General features: G+C 38.5%; 1 non-coding gene and 1 pseudogene across 1 annotated transcript; one reads left to right on the forward strand and one right to left on the reverse strand.

Annotated features, from left to right (window-relative positions):
* Positions 1 to 3,225: 3,225 nt before the first annotated feature.
* Positions 3,226 to 20,300, reverse strand: LOC132351751 (UDP-GalNAc:beta-1,3-N-acetylgalactosaminyltransferase 1-like; annotated as a pseudogene).
* On the forward strand, positions 18,130 to 18,232 carry LOC132352132 (U6 spliceosomal RNA). Its single transcript, XR_009498600.1, has one exon. It is a non-coding gene; the product is annotated as a U6 spliceosomal RNA (small nuclear RNA).
* Positions 20,301 to 20,959: the final 659 nt, after the last annotated feature.

Below are 20,959 nucleotides of genomic sequence, written 5' to 3' on the forward strand. Positions count from 1 at the left end.
AAGGTCAGGTGTAATATTCAAAAACAAATTAAAAGGCAGCCATTCTATTGGACTCAGAAGATTCCAGCAAGCGTTGGGTACCCATGGGCATTGGCTCAAAATGTGTTTATTGTGATCACACCCCAGATGATTCTGCAAGCACTATTAAGGACCCTATTCACCACCATCCTTCTTGCATTATGTATGCAGTTATTGTTTTGCATTATGCACTATCTAAAATGATACAAAAACATTTTGCTGAAAAATAAGCCACTGGTTTTATGCTTAACACCAGGATTACAAAATGTGATGTCATGAATTATTCATATCATTCGATTTAATGTAATCATTTTCTCCCCAGCGCTAAGCCTCTGTGAATGGTGTCCTATGCAGCCACTGTTTTGAAGAACTTAATACGAGGGGGAGAAACACCTGGCATTAACTGACAGTGAATTAGGCTCATTGTCACTTTGGAAAAAAAATTGCGGTTTAATCTTTGATCTTCTGTACATCCTAATTCCAAGGAGCATTTATCAGCACTACCAAATGAACCAACCTTAGGAATTTATGGAAATATTGACCTCGACGTTTAGACACAGACGTATATAAAAGTGAACATACACATTTGAAATTTGAACTATAGAATGGAATCCATCTTTGTTTCTTTCAAAGCAATAGTGGGATCTATTTTGAATGTGTTTACACTAATAGCAAATAGATTTTGATACACATTTATAATTTATTTAGATCAAATCTTTCAGAGAAGAACTGACCTTAGGACAAAGCATGTTGAGAAAGATAAATACATCAATGCAACTTAGCCTGCAGATTAAAGTAATTTATCTTCAAGGCAGCACCCCCCCTTAAAAAAAAAAAATCAAAACCGAGAGAAAAGAATGCTCCTGAATGTTTGAAACTCTTTAGAGAAAGTACAAGCATTGGCTTAAAACTGGTAGAAGAAACTTTTAAAAATCAGAATCTCCTTCTGGTGGCCTATCTTTGACTTTGAATCCATGTTTAATGAGAAAAGTTATACCAAAATGTTTCTATTACTCTTAAATTAGAAGATGCTTCATTCTGGGATTGAATATATGGCTATGTTATTAGTGAGAAGAGCAGAAATCCAGCCAACCTGATTCCTAATCCCAGCCCCTTTCAAAGTCCAGCTCCCGGACATCTCAAAGTGGTGCTCTCACCTACCCTACCACCCACAGGATGGGGTAGGGAGACCCAAATGATGTAATGAGAAGTAAAACACATCCAAAACTCTGAAGTGATCCACAAATATGAGGAGTTATTACTTAAAACCAAAAATGTCTGTAACCCGTACATGTTTGTAATCTACAGAAGTGTTGGAATGGATACTGATACTTACAGGTATCAGTAAGAAAGTAAGAAAGGTTTAAAAAAAAAAAAAAGGAATTGACTTAACAAAAAGAAAAGAACAACATGCATAGCAATTTAAAAATTAAATGGTACCCAAATCTATATGGAATAACTCACCCAGATAATTAGGAAAAGGAAGGAAAGTTTGTACATAGTGTCAGGCAAGATCACAATCACATTTCCAGAACAATTTTTATCTCTCGCGGCACCTAGTATAGCATCTTGCACATAGTTGGGACTCAGCCAGTGTGGCCTGATTGAAAATGAAGATAGCTACCATGGTCAACCAGTAATTGAACGTTCAGTTTTTATAAGGTCAGTGTAAAATCCGTCAACTGCTCCTCTGTGATAACAAACGCCTGAAAAACTTGAAACTTGGGCTTTACCAAATAATAATTGACAATGTTCGCCGCTTTTCAAAACAGCAATGGGGTATTTTAAGAGGTGCCGGGGCCAGGGGCTGGGGAGTAGCAAGAGAGGCAGAGCAGTGGATGGAAAGTATTCCTTAGACTAATGGCTTCTTTGATTTGTTTCTGTAACATACTCTCTTTTCTACTTAATAGGTAAGGGAAAATTTCTCTTTCCCCTAAATAAAAATTATTAGGCACTTTGTCTATCAATCTTAGAAGCAGGCTTCAACTAGTCTCATTAACATTGTGAACTGGGCCAGAAGAAACCGTGTCATGTTATAAGAGCAGCCTTCCTTTCATTTCAAGAGCACCTTGACCTTCTCCAGCATCCTGTGCTCCTATCATGGTTCTCACTGCTTCCCAGGGGGGCTGTCTTGTCTCCCGAGGGTCCGTCGGTACAGGGTGATCCCCAGAGACAGTCTGCACAGGAAGCCTTTAGGGTCAGCTTTTCATTTGCTCACTTACACACTCACGGTTTTAAAACATTATCATGGCTCCAAATCCAAAAAATGTTTGTGCTTTAAAAAAAAAAAAATCTGGAGAACTGAGAACCAGAGCCGGTGCTTTAAGCCTCTCCGTGAAGCTACAGCCTAATTACTGCCTGCTGCGTGGCGCAGTTAAACACAATCAGTCAGAAAGCCTTAAAGATACAATATCCCTTTTCACAAACTGTCTGCTTGTCAATTCCAAGTCACCCCCCTGCTTTAAATCAACCAACCACAGAGCTGTTATGAACAGCAACTGATTTTCCATGCGGTGCTGCAAAACAAAATCACACCGTATCCTATTTTTAATGGCCACAGTTTTTCAACTACATAACAAGAGTTAGCTGGCACTGCTGAGCTGAACGGTATCAAAAAAATGGGTTCAAGTAGAAATAGCATGGAACCCTTGAAGTGAACAAGTACAGACCCAATTACAAGCACATTGTGATGCTCAGTACCAATTACATCCAAATAACAGTGGAGCAAATTCCCCCTTAACAGTTATATTGTAGACATCAACTTCTTTTATTTTTGTTCCTCTAGGTTACAGCTTGATACTTAAAAGGAAAGAAAAAGGCTGAATCATAAATATTATTTTATTAATACATGGTCTATTTATGCACAAAGGCTTTTCTATCATGTCAGCTTAGAGACACGGTACCTTGGTCACCACAGAGAGAAGTGCTCTGCTTCTTTCTTGTAGAGTTCGTGGTCTGTCAGGAATTTCACTTGGGAAAATCAGATTTTCTTCCTTGTGTATTGCTCATTAGAAATGGTCTTCCCTCAAACAATACTGTTTTCAATTATTTGAGCCTTAGAGATATAAACAGACACTACCAGGGAATTTTTTTTTCCTTTTTAAAGGAAACCTAGCCCCATCTCCAAAGTAGTGGGTAAAATTAGGCATTCCATGAATTAAGGAAGCTGCCACTCGGGCCCCTGGGGGTTGATACATGACAGGTGCCTTAATAGCTAGAAAGAAAAAAGAAAGAAAGGGAAATAGAAAAACAAATGAGGCTGAATGGGACCTGAAGAGATGGAAAAGAAGGTGCAAACCCCAAATAGGTCCTTAAAACCTGGAGACAAGGTATGAGAAAAGGAGAAGCAAGGGAGACCAGATTAAACCAAGCAAACCAAGGAAATGTAGCGCTAGCGTATGTGTGCTGTTTTGTTGACTATCAGAGAATCAGAGAAACGAGGTCCCTTCAATGTCATCCTGTCTACATACTGGGCCACATACTACCCCAGTGGTCACCCTTGTTCTGCTGGAATGTTCTGCTACAGCAGCCAGCGTTCACTTATTCCTTGGGTATTAACTTCACTTCCAATTTCTTCCAGGCCAGTATGGGCTCTGGAGTAGCCTATAACAGCAGAACACCGGCTGCATCTTTCCAAGACTGGCCACTCAGGCTTGAGGAAGGTAGTAAGAGAAATTAATGATGTCTCCAAGGCTTCAACAACATGCTTCAGAGGATAGGAACACAGTTGTGAGCAAATAGATCCTTCTTTATTTGCCCCTTTGCTCTGCCCATTTTCTCTTTATTCGGAACCATGAGATAGAGCATGTGGTCCAAAATTTCCCACCAGCTTGCTATCCTTTGCTCTTTCCTCTTTTCCCATTCTGTGTGAGCTTCATCCTGAAACATAGCAAAACAGAATATGCACTTTGGGGTGTAAGATAAAATGTAAGTTCTTTAAAAGTTTTCATTCAGAATAAAAGATAAACAAGAGACATGCCACTGATACCAAAACAAGTGTTAGAAAGTTACCAACCATCTCACTTTTAGAGACGAGGAAACTGAGGCCTCGGATGACCATGATTTCTATGGCACATTTGTCGTCAGCAAGCAGGGGTGTCAACAGCAGTGACACCTGGCATTGATTCCAAGACTCGTGGTAGCAGGGGGAATGCTATTTATTGTACATAGTGACTCACAAATCTAGGTTATGTGAACTATAAAAAGCCTGACTCAGAACTCCAGAGAGCAAGGAGGTAATACTACTTGAAATATAGGCCATAGATTGCGGTATGAGGATGTTTGTTGGATTATTTTTCAAGGCCACATGATCCAGGCAGCATTGAATACAGTCATATGTCCACTAATGAATAGGTGTCAGGAACTTTATGACATTAACTAAAATAACTTGTGATGACAATCAGCATATATACTTCAGGGCATTTCTGGTGAGAGGGAGGGAGAATCGGGGTATGGCTGAGGTGGAGGCTGTGAGGAGATGAACCTGTGATGAAATGGGTCTGGGGGCGGCCAGAGAGGCCAGGGGAAGCCAAGGCCCCAGACCCACCAGCAACCCAGGACCGAGTCTCTGTCCATCCCTGCTATCTCTTTGTCCCTCTGGAAGTTCAGGGAGAAAAGTTATAAACGTTTCCATGCCCAACTTCAACACCTCCCCCAAAGTGTTAAAGCAAGTCTACCTTCAAGACATTTGAATAATTTCAACCCTTCCTCTTGCCTTGCCTCCGATTTCCCCAACCTTTGTCAATAACTGACATTCCTTTAGACACTGAGAGCTGAAATGACCTAAAATGCAAATGCTTGGATGAGGTAATGTTTAATCAGTGAAATAAAAAATAGAACCAATCCATCAGAAGGCAAAGCCTGACTTGTGATCTTTTCCTGTTTTGACGGAGGAGAGAGTCTGTAAACAGTAGGAGGATACTGGTTACCTCACGTACTGGGGAGAAGAAATCAGTTTTAAAAGAGAGAGAGCTGAAGACACAGAAAGAACATTTCAACGACAGCCAACACAGCAGGGGTGTGGAAGGAGGCTTAGTATCAAGTGTATTTTAATCTGCAGCTAGGAAAATGGAGTTTTATCCTCAAATGATTTAGGGAGATTTTTGTGGGGATGTTTTGGAGATGTTATGGGGATTTTTATTGTTTGCTGCTTCTGTCGTTTTTAACATCACTTGCTTCCTATAAAGAGAAATTTTTTCTTCAGGGGATTCTATCCCTGTAACTATATTGACTTAATTCTGAAGCACCAATGCAATTAAAAGATGGTTCTAATTAATAGGCAATAGAATGGTTGCATGTGAAAGATTTAAGCAGTTTATGCTTGGTGCACTAAACGAATCTGAACAAAGTCACAAAAGGCACCGGAGCTCCATTAGAATTTATCAGCTGAGATGCTTGGAATATTTTTCACACTGGGTAGTCACACTGCTCCCTGCATTTGGGATTGGACTGAGAGGAAAAATAAGGTCGACATATTTTTCTGTACCGGTGGCAGTAAAACGGCTTCTCATTTCAGCTGAGAAGTGCCAACCACCAGAGCAAAAGTACCTTTACTGCAGGAATGCTACTTCTGACCCGCCAAAGAGAAATCTGATAGCATCACTGTGTGTGCTTTTCTAACAGGCAGCTAGACCGAGTGGGTCAGGCTCTGGGCTTTGGGGTCAGACTGCCTGCTTTCCAATCTGGCTCTGGCCACTGACGAGATGTAGAAGCCTGGGTGGGTAACCTGCTCTCTCTGCTTCAATATCCTCATATGCAGAATAGGATAAGAACAACCTTTCTTCTTAGGGCGGTTGTGAATTACATAAGTTAATTGACATAAAGGACCCACAATGATGTCTTACGGTACCGTGAGCGCTTGATGAATTTTGCATTATTATTATCTAAGTCTGTCGTCACAACTCTGTGACGGTCTTGTAAAGAAGCTGCATGACTAAGCATGTTCCATATTTCATATGATTATATTTTGTCCTGTGGATCTTATAATGCGTGGTCAGGTATGAAGGGAAAGAGGTTCTAAACTCTTATCTCCTAAATAAAGAAAGTTCCCCAATGGAATGCTGTACAAAGCATTACAATTCCACTTTCTCTTCTGTTAATGCCCATGATTTCTGAGCACTTGAAAAAAGATGACCCCTGGTTACCCACAGAGGCTAAACACAGTAAATCTTAGATACTCTGTCATTATCACTTATTTACTTTTAAAAATAACGTCCTTGATATTCTTTCTCCTGCGAGCAGTCTGTATTTAAAATAGCAAGAAAAAGTATTATTTAGAAATGGAAGCATTTAATCCCCTACCTACCAGAGGCCATCTTAGAAAAGTAAAAATGGTACAGAGAATTTTGGTCTTACGTAAGTCTAAGATGAGAAGGTATAAAGTAAGGAGGTAAGAGGGCACCAATGGTAATTTTGCCAGTCTTGGGGCTGCCCAGCTTCTGAACTCTCTGCCTCTGTTTCGAGAAGTCTCCCCTTATTTGGTGCAGTTGTGCCATTTTCGCAGCCATTGTACTGACATGAGTCCTAGGCATTACGAAGAGCCTGAATAGGACGGGTTAGACAGCGGCTCTGCAGCAACCAGACAGTGGCTGCTGTCATTCCAGGGGCAGCTCCAGGCTCCAAGTTCTGTGGGGTAGGAAGTAAAGCTCGGGGGTACGGTCCCCGGTGGCAGTGGTCTCTCCACCGGAAGCCAATTGATATGTCACCTTGGGCTCCATTCCTGGCTGCTTAAGCTCTGAGGCTAGTTCTCTGGCCCTGGTGGAGATTTTGTAAGCTCCCCAATTATCTTTTTAGTAAATTTCTTTCCACCATACATCAGCCACTGTAAGTTTCTGTTGCTTACAGCTAGGAACTCTGGTGGACTGATAAAGTGGCCAGCGGGGTTTTTTTGAGCCAAACAGTCTCATAAATCTTGAAAAGTATGAATTGAAGTGAAATAACCTAAGCAGCTTTCCCTGGATTCTTCTTGATCAGGGCACACTGGAAATCGCACTACTTTCTGAGTGCCAGGTATCGGGAAAGATATTGTCAAACTAGAACTTGATCCCAGTAGGGCAAAGCTAGGATAACAGTGTGGGAAAACCTATCAGTTAAGGAAGGTTCCGAGGCTATTTCTCCAGATTGCTGATTCCAGGCTGGAATAACACAGACCAACTGCAAGCTCCCTTTCCTTCAGTAATCCAACATGATTCTTACGAAAGGGCTACCTTTCCTCGAGTAAATGTCCTCAGGGATTTCAGCATGGGGTAGCAGGTGAGATTAGGTTACATCTGAGATCCCTTCCCAACACAAGATGCTATTCAAGCTTGGGTGACCTAAGGTGCAAAATATTGTCTGACATCCACTAGCAATAACTTTTCATCTTCAGTACCACCATCTAATATGAAGGAGAGAGAATATTTGACATCACAGGTAAAATATCATGTGTGTTCACCAATTTTTCTTACCTAAGTTTTCAAAATGGACTACATTCAACACCTAGTAGGAACTCAATCAATGCTGCTCTGAATTGAACTGAATTATGTCCACGGCTCCATCCAGCCAGAACATTTTTTCCAATTTTTCAGCTGATCATCCTTACTGGTTCCCTGACTCTGTGTTCACCTTCTCCCTGACCCTAAATTCATTGGCATTGCTGAAATCACTGTGTCTTCTTGGTCTATCCCCTACAGACAAGCACATCTCAGCTTCAGCCTGACCCTGATCACCAACTTTCTTTACCAACTTTTTTTTTCTTCCTTTTTGCCCATCTAGTCCAAAAACCCACTAGTCTCCCTCTGCCCAAGTTCCTTTCTCAGAGTAGAGGCTCAGAAAATATTTGTTGTAAAAGAATAATTCACTATCTCATAATGACTTTTTTTAACACTCATTGGCTTAAAAAAAAGTTTATCATTTTCTGATATTTCCTGATGTTAACGAGCACGTATTTTAAACTCTTCTTGAAAAGAAAAAAAAAAAACTGATTTAAGATCTTTCAAACATCACTTACATTTGTACTTATTTTTATTTGGGGTCAAAGAACATGCCTAGAAATAAGACTTAAAAGGCTATCTGTGGTAAACGTTCTATAAACTTTGAAAATGATGGCTCATTTTCAATGCTATCGTTCATAGCTTATCATATTCCTAAAATTATGTGATATAACAGTAAGAATTAGCATTGCTCTAGGCAAAGCTTGCAAATAAATGCCTCTTTTCATAACGCTAAATAAATGTGGAAGACTCTGCCCTCTTTATTTAACAAACCAGGGCCACTTTGACCTTACATGAAAAGGTACTGGTATTACGCGATTAAGTAGGGACTTTCCCAATTTGCACTTGAACACTGGAAGTACTAGTTAAGTGAGGTATAAGTCTCTCATTTTAAACATTCCATCACAAAATTTAGGTAAAGCTGCCTCAATTCTCCTCACAACTGCCCAGCAAGTAGCCTTTAAAAATTTTAGCCACTAAAAAAACATTTCTATTAATTTTTATCTTTCTTCCTTCAAATATTAATGAATAGTTCCAGTGATAATTAGCAATTTTCCCTAATTACAGAAAATTGGCACTTCACAAATAGCAAACTCTGATATCTACTATTGTGCCAGTTTTCCTATTAATTTGGAAATTCAGCAATTATCACCAGAACTATGTAGGTTAAAGTGTGTCGGATTCTGGATAAACAACTTAAAATACCCAGCAATACAAGGTTCAGTGTCAAGGAAAGTTTAATATCGACATTTAAAGAAAAAAAAATATTAGTGACCACCCCTGCTATTACAGCTCTGTGGGAAGGCTTTCCAAGTTTGTTTTCTTTCAGCCCAGCCCCTCAGATGACATCAGTGGCAGAACCTGGACAGCTTGCCTCATTGTCAGTTGGAAGAAAACAGCAACAAAAATGTAAATTCTCAAATTGGAAAGCAGCATATACAAAAGTGCTGTATCAGGTCTCAAATGGACATTGTTATTAATTTTCTTTTCTGGAAACAGAAATTCTCCAAGACCTTTGTTGGGTGAGAAATAACTAACACACTCATGCACTTAATTCCTAACATGTAAATATTTTTACGGAATGCAAACCAATCTTTATATGAACTGTGTTCTTGAGGTTCACCTTGCTGTTAAGAAGTCAGGTGTTGGAGAAGTGCAGTATATCTCAGTTCACTTTGGAATAGCTTGTTTCATGCTGGCCTCTCACAAGCCCCTAATTAACTCTGGTTAACACTAGGAGTCAGCAGATCGACTCTTACTTTTTCATCTTAATGTGTGTCAGATTACTCTCAGCACAATGTCACTTAGCTTTATCTAGAACAGATCCTCATAAGTTCAACAGCTGAAAGCAAATGCTTGACTAGGCTTCCCAGCTTTCAGCAGTCTTTCCTGAACTCAGCAATTCTGAGACCAAAATTTAGGCTGCATTTGCATGTCATAAAAATAACTGGTTTTTCTGAAATGTGGAAAATTCAGTCAACTGAATCAATCCACAGGAAGCCAAATCAGTTTGACAGATATTTTTTCATTAAATTGATAGTGTTATGTGTGTTACTCAACCTCCTCAAAAAGGGAAAACAAGGTCAGGCAACAAGGGTGGTCAGATTTCTGTTAACGTGATAAATAAAACTACGGTTTCCAATGATGCCATTCAGAAATTCAGAACATATTAAAAATCAAACTATGACTATGTTGATGGCCTCTCCTCACTGCGAGTCTTATAATACCACAGGCATTGTACTAGATACTTACTTTGGCACATGAATTTTGTGTTAGAACTTTATTAGTTCACTAACTAGTCTCATTTTCTAATTATTTTTGGGACATGAGACATGTGTCCCTAATCAGATGACAGTGTCCTTCCTTGAGAGCAGGAACAAATCTCACCTTTCTTGTGTCACCCACAAAGTCTAGCAAGTACTTGACAGAAGAGGTTAATGGTTTAGAGAAAGGCTCTGGGGTTGGACCAGAGGTCATTCTAGTCCTTTGTCACTGACCAACCAGCTTATGTTGTACAAATTGCTAAGTTCTTACTAAGTAAGTAGCATTTGTAAAAGTGGTAATAATTTCCACCTCATTTATTTGTTAAGAGGATTAGATAAAATAATCTATAGAAATTCCTAAATGTTGTGGAATATGGGGTATAATAGGAAGCTTGATCATAGTCTATGTCTTATATTATAACTTACATTTGTACTATAAAATTTTTGGTCTTATCTGAAAGCAGAGGGCTCACTCCAAAGCCTATTTTACTTTTAAAATAAAATACTAGGAACTCTGTTTTATTCTTTAAAATAAACACTTGACTCTGGTCTTTCCCTGTGAACTGCCTTCCTCCTCCTTCAACCTCTGTTCTTCCTTCACCTAGGGTGTCAAATCATCCTGGTTTGTCTGGAGTAATGGGGAGTGTCAACACCATTAACCAGCTTGATCTAACTATACTCAACAAGTAGAGAATTCATATTTTCTCAAGAAAACCTGACACATTTAAAAAACTTGATTATCACTAAGATTATAAAGCAATATTCAAAAATTTCAAAGGTTAATACTCCAATCACATATTCTGATCACAATTCTAAAAAATCAATAACAAAAAGAAATTTTAAAGCACCATACATTTGGAAATTTTTATAAAACACTATTAAATAACCCATGGTCAAAGAAGAAATAAAAATGGAAATATAAATGAAATTGTAATAATTAAACTATAATTTTATAACTGAAAGATAACTTTGGATATAATAAGTTTATCAAAAGTTGTGCCATATAATAAAAACAGTGTCTACAAGAAAATTTAGTTTTAAAATTTTTACATTAGAAAAGAGAAAAGCTAAAAACTAGTGTTTCCAATTTAAAAACTTTTAAGTATAATGAAAGATAAATTAAAAAGAAGAAAAGATAAAGTTAAAATTATTGGGTTTCCCTGGTGGCGCAGTGGTTAAGAATCTGCCTGCCAAGGCAGGGGACACGGGTTCAAGCCCTGGTCCGGGAAGATCCCACATGCCGCAGAGCAACTAAGCCCGTGCGCCACAACTACTGAGCCTGCGCTCTAGAGCCCACGAGCCACAACTACTGAGCCCATGTGCTGCAACTACTGAAGCCCGCACGCCTAGAGCCCGTGCTCCGCAGCAAGAGAAGCCCCCGCAATGAGAAGCTGGCACGCTGCAACAAAGAGCAGCCCCCGCTCGCCACAACTAGAGAAAGCCCACATGCAGCAACGAAGACCCAACGCAGCCAAAAATAAAAATAAACAAAATAAGTAAATTTAAAAAAAAGAATAGGCTAATTGTTAACACCAACAACCAATATTTAATAAACAAGTAATAAAAGTATTAATCAGTGAATATAAAAATAAAAAGATTCAATACAGAAGATGAACCAAAACAATTTTTTTAAAAGGCTAATAAAGTAAAAAATCTTTACTATGCTGTTTAAGGGGAAAAAAAAGAAAAAATAATAATAAACCAAATTAGGGATAAAATAGTATAGATATAACAGGAATTACAAAGATACTAATGCATAAGAGAAAATTCTGAGGTTTTTTTGCCAGTAAATTTGAAGCTTTTTGTGAAATGAACAAAATCCTAGTGAGATATAATGTATAACTGATTTAGGAAGAATAAGAAAGGCTGAAAAGTCCTATAGCTATTAAAGAAGTTGAAATAGATGTTTTTACAGGTTAATTCCACCAAAGTTTAAAGGTGAATATCTCTTATGTTATGCTTGCTCTCCCAGAAGATAAAAAAGGGGGGATGCCTTCCAATCCATTAATGAGGTTAGTGTAACCTTAGTATCAGTATGAGAAATGCAAATTGCCTGCCAGATGCACTCACCATTCCTATAGTTTATGTGAGTTAAATCTTTATCTTGCATCATGTGGCATCATAGGACAGTATGCTATTTAAAAATCAACAAGTAAGAGTATAACAATACTATTTAAGATTATGGGCATACAACCGATGAAGCTAACAACAGACACAAAAAAATATCACCTCTGGGCGGTAAGAATAGAGTTGGTGGGTGGGAGAACTTCTTCAGAAGCACTTTTGAACTGTTTGACCTATAATCAAATGATAAATTAAAATGTGTGTTTTACCAAAAACAGAAGAAGAGGATGTATGGATAAGAAGTAAAGATAGCAATTGGAATATAACATATTTCCAGGAAGACGAACAGGTTAAGGAGTGTCTGAAAGTTTAGATCTTATTTTCTTCTTCCATTACCAGGCTGCCTTCTTCACAATTGGCTGGGACAGGGTTGCCATGGAACCAGGGCTTGTATAGTCACAGCATCATGTTTGTCATTGTTCAGACATCTCACCATTTTTTCAAAATAGTTATCAAGGCTTTGCCATAAATTGTTATCTCCTTTCCCTGTTTTGTTTTGTGGTTCTTGAATCACTAGAATTATTTGGATTAATGCACGTTTCCTCATTTGCTTCTATAATAAAAAATATAAATATAAATGAACTGATATGTGTAAAGTACCTAAAACATGGTAGACAACTAATAAATATAAATTTTCTTTTCTCTGCTTGGGCTTCTGGACCCACTCATTACTTCTCATTGGAAGATTTAAGGGGGGAGATAGGATCAAATCATATTTTGTAGACTTCAATTAAGCACTGCCATTTTCTTAAAACTGATGTCCTTTTATTACTAGAGCCCATAACTGATATTTGCTATTCCAGAATTTTCATGAATATAAGCACGCCTTTTCATTTGTATATCCTTAAAGAACTAGTATGTTGGCATTATTTTAAGATAAGATTCTCGAAAGCACATTCAATAGTTTTTGTGGAGTATTTAAGTGGATACAAAGATTGAGAAGCACCCAAATAGTTACCATCACCAAGAATCAAAGTCACATCATCATATTAGGACAACTTGAGAAAATAAGGGATGGGAAAACAGAGTTCTTGAATACTTTTGTTTGGTTGCTCTTACTGCATGCAGTGAAAAACAAATCCTCTTGTGATTCAAACATGAATAAAACATTCTAGATAGCTCTCAATGTCTTCATTACGTATATTGCTGAAAATATTACGTTTTTGTAGCTATTTTCTTAGCTACATAGACGTCTTATTCTTAGCAATGACAGCTAACAACACTTTCTCTTTTGCAGGGGATAAGTTAAATCCAAAAGGGTCCTGGGACACAAACGATCCCTGCAAATATTTCCTGATGTCAGAAAGATACTTCTCTTGCCCATTTATCCTTGTAGTAGCAAAGTGATCTTAAGTTCCTTAGTTTGACTGGAAAAAAAAATCACCAAAGTAGGGCTCAGTCAAGGGGAAAAAATCATTGTATGTTCAAATATAATACTGCGGTTCAAAACAAAACAGCAAATGTTGGAGCCAGTACCCTTCAGGTCAGATGAAGGAGAGCTGAAGATGAAGAGTGATACTCTCCTTTCTTGCTAAGATTTTGCTATTGCAGAAGATTTGGAGGTGGGATATTAAATTATTTGCTCTACTTTATGACCGCTGCATAGTATTCTAGAGCCTCCTATGTGAAGAAAGCTCATGAAAATAAAATATAGAGAAAGAGGCGGAAATGTTGAAGCCCTTCATTGAGGTTCTTTAGACTAGTGACCACAGAAGAGATCCCATAGTATCTAGAATTCAGTGCTGCCTTAAGATTCAATGAATAAAGACGTAAAGACAAAAATCCTTATGCCTTCCATTACTGAAGTATTAGCTAATAAGTGAACAAAGACATCAGGATACTTGGTTGAATTTTCCTCATTTCTTCAGGATTTCTGGAATCATACAGATGTTGAAATAACCCCTTTGAATCAAATGTATTCTACTCTATGGTAAATGAACTTCTGCTTAAGAAGTTCACTTGAAAGAAATTTGATGAAAGGCTTGATGTCTTGGTCATCTGCAAGCTTCCTCAGTTTATGCACATTGGGCTCTGGATAGGAAAGAAGGACTTTCACAGAGCATGAATCAAGCATCTATACTGTTTTTCACACCCACCTCAAATCTGAACCCTTTGAAAAACAGGGGTTTAAACTAACTTTGTGAAAAAACTGGTCTCAGTAGTCCATAATTTAAAACACATTGTGCTGTAGGGAAATAATATCCTGAGGATTTTTTTTAAAGGAAACACACTTCCCAGAAGCATTAGCATTATGCTTGGTTTCCTTCAACGTCAGGTGTCACACTTTATAACGTGGGATATCTCTGCTTACACAGAGCTATTTCAATAAAGTTGTTAAAATTCAGATTGTGAACCCCACTGGTTACTAGCTTATGGAATTTTTATATTTATGTATTCCTCTACAAAAAAGCGCTTTATTTGTGGATGGAGTGAGTGCTGCCTATTTGTAAAGTCCCAAATGGGTCTTCTTGTGCCAAAGCCTATTATCCTACCATTATAATTCCATGTGTTTGAGTCCTGAAAACTTTTTGTATTCAGAAGTTCCCTATTATACTTGTATGCACAGCTCTTCAAGCTTATGTTTCTAAAATTGCAGTAGATCTACCACCTGGCACACGCAGAATTGTGTCAAGGGAATGAGAAACTATATAATAAATATGACATCTCCTCCTGGAAAATAAATTTTACTTGAAAATTTTGAGGCAGAAAGTGAAGTGATTTAAATGAAAATTTAAATACATTTTCTATTTAAATATATATATATATTTATATTGTTGAGGAGAATGCTAAGTGTGTGTGAATTGTTAGGCTGAAACCCAAAACTTCAAATAATTTCAAGGATATGGAGTTCGTGCTAGTGATTTTCATTTGTTTGTTTCAAATGCCACAAAGTACCCAGGTGGCTTAAACACACACACACAAAATATTTGCTTAGATAAATGAAAAGTCCAGGAATGGGACTGGCTTTGGATACAGCTTGTCCAGAGACTCAAAAGATGTCTCCTAGACTTTGTTTTTCTTCATCCTCTCTCAGAATCTTCTCTCCTCCATACTGACTTTATTCTTATAACCAAAAGATGAGTGCCAACGCTTCAGATTTTATATCTTCTCTGTCTTTAATCTCAGGGGGAAAAAAGCAAGAGTCTCTTTCCTAGAAATCTCAGGAGAAAAGAAACCTTGAATCTCACTGACTCCGGTTGGGTCACTGAATGAATCATGGTGGCCAGCTATAGAATTAGTCAAATGTCACACCCACCCTGGAACTTCAACAGAAGTCTATAAATTGAGAGTGGAAGAATCCCCTCCCCACTAGGTAAATTGTGGGATGTTTCCCAGAATAAAAGTGAATCATGCCAGGTGGCATGCTTTACACACACACACACACACACACACACGCACGCGCGTGCGCATTGCTGTCGCCCTACCTCACCTCATACACACACACAACACCTTCCCCGGTTTAGTTCCATATCTTAAGGGTACGCTGGTGGAAAAGAATCTGAGACACATTGCTTTAACTTATCCACCAGCACTTTAGCAGGGATTAACAGCTGGCAGAATCCAGCAATGCTCACTGGCGATAGGACAGAAGTACCCAGATAGAGGCTTCCGATGCACTGACAGTAGATGCACCAAAGATCCTTAAAAGATCCTTAGCTCCTGAGTTCCTTTAGTGCTTTTCTCACCTAATGACTTGCTGATGGGAGATAAACCTAGCTGACTTAGTCAGCGTAGGCAGAGCTGGAGGAGTGTTTGCAGGACGAGGCCTTTTTGAACTCATCTTCAAGGTTGGCCAAGATAGTTGCAAACAGTATAATGAACCATAATAATGACACTGCAGAGAGCTGTAAAGTGCGGGATGATCAATGCTGAGCTCACAAAGTATCTGATCCTCTGGGCAAACCACACAACTGGGAAATTCCTTGTTAACGGATGAACTTTGTTTCTCTTCAAATTTCAACAGCAAGGGGTTTTGTTCCACGTGCTATAGCACTGCACTATATTTTCCCATACTCCTTTTTCCCCAAAAGCAGATATCCTGCTCTGCCTCAAGAGACTGAGTTTATTATGAAATTTATTTTCATGTAACTACTTGTTAAATATGCATGAGGTAGTGGATTTTGCTTGTTGCCTATTATCCATTCTCCTTTTCTCTTTTCAGGAGAGAATCCAGATTTTATTTAAGGTGGAAATGTGCCCAGAAAAATAAACCCTCCATATTCCAACCTTGATCACAGATAAGGGTGACCTTGGGACATATTTCTGACCATTGAGATATAAGCAGAAAGCTTCTGTGGATTTCTTTCCCACTTCAGTGACTGCCTGACACACAGACACGAAGGTTGAGCTGAAGCAGCCATTCTGTGACCATGTGGTGACACACATGAGGGTAAAACCGTGTGTCAAGGAAAGTACAAAGGAGGAAAGAGCCTGGAACAATGATAGAATGTGCTGTACCACCCTGGGTCTAGGCTTAATTGTTAGATGAAAACCTTAACGTATATTGTATGAAGCCGCTATAATTGACTTTCCTTCTGTTGCAGGCAGCCAAACATGTTCTTAATCAGTAAAGGCTGCTTTTCAAAATTCTGCAAAATCTATTGATTTCTCACAACCATAGCAGAAAATTAGCCCAAAATAATTCATTCCACTGGAAGTTCAGCCAGTAAAATTTCTCCCCATTTTCTTTTTTTCATTTAATTGATTTTATTGTAACTGGATCAGGTCTGAGATGCGCGAAATGGAAATAGCCTTGTTATAAAGAATCAAACATTATAATGGTTCTAACTGAAATTAAGCTTTTCTTATAGGAGAATTATAAATATATGAGCATTACAAGAGCTGACTATACACTTTCAAGTTCATATTTTCTGCCAACAGATTTGATCTTTCACCATCATGTAATCCAGATGAAAGGAATCACTTGTCCCATATCAGGCCTAATGGGAAATTGCACAATCCCAAGAATATGGGGGCAAGGAGTGCTCCTCTTGGACCAACTAACAGGTCAAAGGTGACCTACATCACCACTCCTATGAAAAAATGTGCTTCTCCATGACATGGAAATCAGACTTGATTTTAGACCACATAGTAGGGCTTTCCTCTTGATGTGAAACTAATAACAATAGCAGCAGTGTTTTTTTCTTTTTTCTTTTTATTCTCAAACTGATTATTGATGAGAAAAAATGCGTAGCAGTTAACAATGCAGCTCGAATCTTTAGTCTTCTCTTTCCAACTCAATCACTAAAATATGACACTCCTTTCATAATATTCTGGCCACCACATTCTCTCTTTTCTTTTTGGCTTCAGAGTCCTTTCCAAAAGGAAACATGCTGCCTGGCATTCTATACTACTCCTAAGTTCCAGGTGGAAAAATGAGACAGATGAAGTGACATCTAAAAACACCGGGGATTATATTTTTAAAAACAAGACAATAATTCAGATCTTCTTGCTTTAATTCTTCTCTATATTACCATGACAAAATATTTATCAAAGTTCAAGAGATTACTGATATGCAATAATGACCAATGACTACACATTAATGGAACTATTCATAATTAACTCATTAGTGAAGTAACTGGAAAAGAAGTTTAAATATAGTGATTTTCACTATTATGTTTATACAGTATTGAAACAACCATAACTTCAAACACCCATAAAAGTGCAAAACTCTAAGTAACATTAAATAATAATTGATAACTCTGAAATACTGAAACATCCTGAAGTATCTTCCAAATGACCAAAAACAGATGAAATTTTGTTCAGTATAACTTCAGTTTTTTTACACAGAACTATGTATTTTAAAAACTGTAATCCATGTAAGATATACACAAAACCCTGAACTGACTAGATTGTTCAATGAATAATACTCCACACTGCTTTGTTGTTATGGACAAATGAGCTTATAATTCAATGAAACCCATTTAAGAAATTCTAATCTATAGAACGACATGTTGAAATTGTTTGTTTTATTAACAAAAACCTTCTATTCCTTTGTAAGATGTTTAATTCCTCTGAATATCATCTTTAAAAGGCCTGACTTGATTGTTGTCAAAATAAACCACAGGTCAAGTGCAACCCTCCAGTATCTAGCCTATGGGCTCTTCATGAGTTTCGGTTCTGTGTAAGCCACACGATGACCCTCCCATGAGTCTTCCATTGGAGATTTCACAGTCTAATTTTAACGGTCTCCACAAAGTATCCCTCCCTTCTCTAGGCTTTGGGTAGAATGTCAAATTAATAACGGCATGTGGGTGCTTGCTTTGGCACATATACTAAATTGGAACGATACAGAGAAGATTAGCATGGCCCCTGCGCAAGGATGACATGCAAATTCGTGAAGCGTTCCATACTTTTAAGCTGGGACGAAGTGAGAGAGTGGCATGGACATATATACACTACCAAATGTAAAATAGATAGCTAGTGGGAAGCAGCCGCATAGCACAGGGATATCAGCTCGGTGCTTTGTGACCACCTAGAGGGGTGGGATAGGGAGGGTGGGAGGGAGACGCAAGAGGGAGGAGATATGGGGATGTATGTATATGTCTAGCTGATTCACTTTGTTATACAGCAGAAACTAACACACCATTGTAAAGCAATTACACTCCAATAAAGATGCTAAAAAAATAAACAAAAAAATAAATAAACACTGATATAAGGGGAAAAAATGGCAGGTGGTGTTCCTTAGCATAGCCTGCCAAAATGTGATAATTTCCTTGGAAGAAAAGCCATGGGCTGCAATCATGCATCTGATTTGACAGACATTCAAATGGATCCTATATAAAAAGAAAAGGTTGGTGTCTTCTGGAATATGAATGTCCACTTTTAATAAATTCAAACAGATCCCAACATAAACATCTTCAAACTTGATGGGTTTTACGTGACTCGTCATTTCATAGATTCTTGGCACCAAATTTCTGTATATTATATAACCCAACCCGCTGCAGTAGGGAGGAGACACCTTGAAGGGATGCCCCTGGTATGAAATATGGGGTTTTTGTTAAAATCCTCTATAGGAATAATTATCAATTAGAGGACAACCTGTGAAAAACTCCTCTGAGTGGTTTAAATTTAAAAGATACTTCACTAAATTGCCAGTATTGATGAAAACATCAGTGTCTGTCTTCGTGATGTACCCTGCATTGGGGCAAAACTCAGTTACCCACTTAAATGCCATAATTGTTTTCAAGGTCAGATTATTGTATGTGTCTAAAAAGTCTTGTATTATGTTGCCATAAAGGAGGTGTTCATCCTCGAAGGATAATGCTAATACTTTGTCTTCCCTTTCAGCCTACTGGGCTAATAAGAAAAATGTAAGAACCTCATATCTCAAACTACAAATAGAACTACCATACGACCCAGCAATCCCACTACTGGGCATATACCCTGAGAAAACCATAGTTCAAAAAGAGTCATGTACCAAAATGTTCATTGCAGCTCTATTTACAATAGCCAGGACATGGAAGCAACCTAAATGTCCATCGACAGATGAATGGATAAAGAAGATGTGGCACATATATACAATGGAATATTACTCAGCCATAAAAAGAAATGAAATGGAGGTATTTGTAATGAGGTGGATGGAGTTAGAGTCTGTCATACAGAGTGAAGTAAGTCAGAAAGAGAAAAACAAATACAGTATGCTAACACATATATACAGAATCTAAGGAAAAAAAAAAAAAAAAGGCCATGAAGAACCTAGTGGCAAGACAGGAATAAAGACACAGACCTACTAGAGAATGGACTTGAGGATATGGGGTGGGGGTGGGGTGAGATGTGACAGGGTGAGAGAGTGTCATGGACATATATACACTACCAAATGTAAAATAGATAGCTAGTGGGAAGCAGCCGCATAGCACAGGGAGATCAGCTCGGTGCTTTGTGACCACCTAGAGGGGTGGGATGGGGAGGGTGGGAGGGAGGGAGATGCAAGAGGGAAGAGATATGGGAACATATTGTATATGTATAACTGATTCACTTTGTTCTAAAGCAGAAGCTAACACACCATTGTAAGGCAATTATACTTCAATGAAGATGTTTAAAAAAAAAAAAAAAAAAAAAAAGAACCTCATATCTCCACCAAGACTTCTTTTCTCCCCAAGTAACTCTAACGGCCTGTCTGGCTTTCACATCTGAGGGGTGTGAGGTCACCAGGATGACAAGACGGGCGTTTTGATGAGAGCAGTTCCAATGCTCTCGAAGTGTGAAGCGGAAGTCTTGTCTGTAAACGGGCTCATAGTCATAGAAGTACGTCCAGTTCACGCGTTCTATCACCTTGTAGTGGGGAAGACCGAGGTACCACATCACCAGGAAACCCAGGAGAGACAGCAGCAGGAGGCTCCAGGGATCTCAGTGACATCCTACCCGGAAGCGTGGTTAGGAGCGCCGGGGCCATTCACAGAAGCTCAGGAGTACGGGAGCCTCGGGTTCTTGATTTACTTCTTCTGAGTGAAAGACCTTCAGTTTCATCAACTGAACATTCCGTAGCAAGTGGCAGTCAAAACTAATGCTTGAAATTTCCATTGAAAAACAGACTCTCAGATTGGCTTAAAACTCTGCCATATACTGCTTATAAGATACACGCCTGTAGAATTTCAGATGAGACTAAAGCACTAGCTGAAGTCTTCTGTTTTCCGTATTCCATGCTTTAATTAAAACATTTGCCGTGAACTCTCCAGCGCGCCGCGCACCCTGCTCCAACGCGGGCAGAGGGCCGACCCTCCCCTCTCCCCATTTTCCAAGGCCATGTTAATACTGACATCTTGGACAAGTCACTTAACATTTCTGAAACTCACTTTCTCCATCTCTAAAGTGGTATTAACATATCACGTATTCCCTAGGTTTGTTATGAGGATTAACTGAGATAATCTGTAAATATTTCCTGGTAAAATATAAGCACTAAAAAATGGAATCCATTATTATTAATTATTATTTAATTGTATAATCTTGACTGGAAAGAAACATATCAAAAGGCACATAGTAAACCCCTAATAGGCATTTATGAATGAATGGTTAACAGTGGTTGTCTAGTTGTTGGGAGTAAGAGAGTTGGTGATTCTTTTTTCTCTTCTTCTGCATTTTCTA

This window comes from Balaenoptera ricei, chromosome 17, assembly GCF_028023285.1.
Source record: "Balaenoptera ricei isolate mBalRic1 chromosome 17, mBalRic1.hap2, whole genome shotgun sequence".
NCBI classification, from domain to species: Eukaryota; Metazoa; Chordata; class Mammalia; order Artiodactyla; family Balaenopteridae; genus Balaenoptera; species Balaenoptera ricei.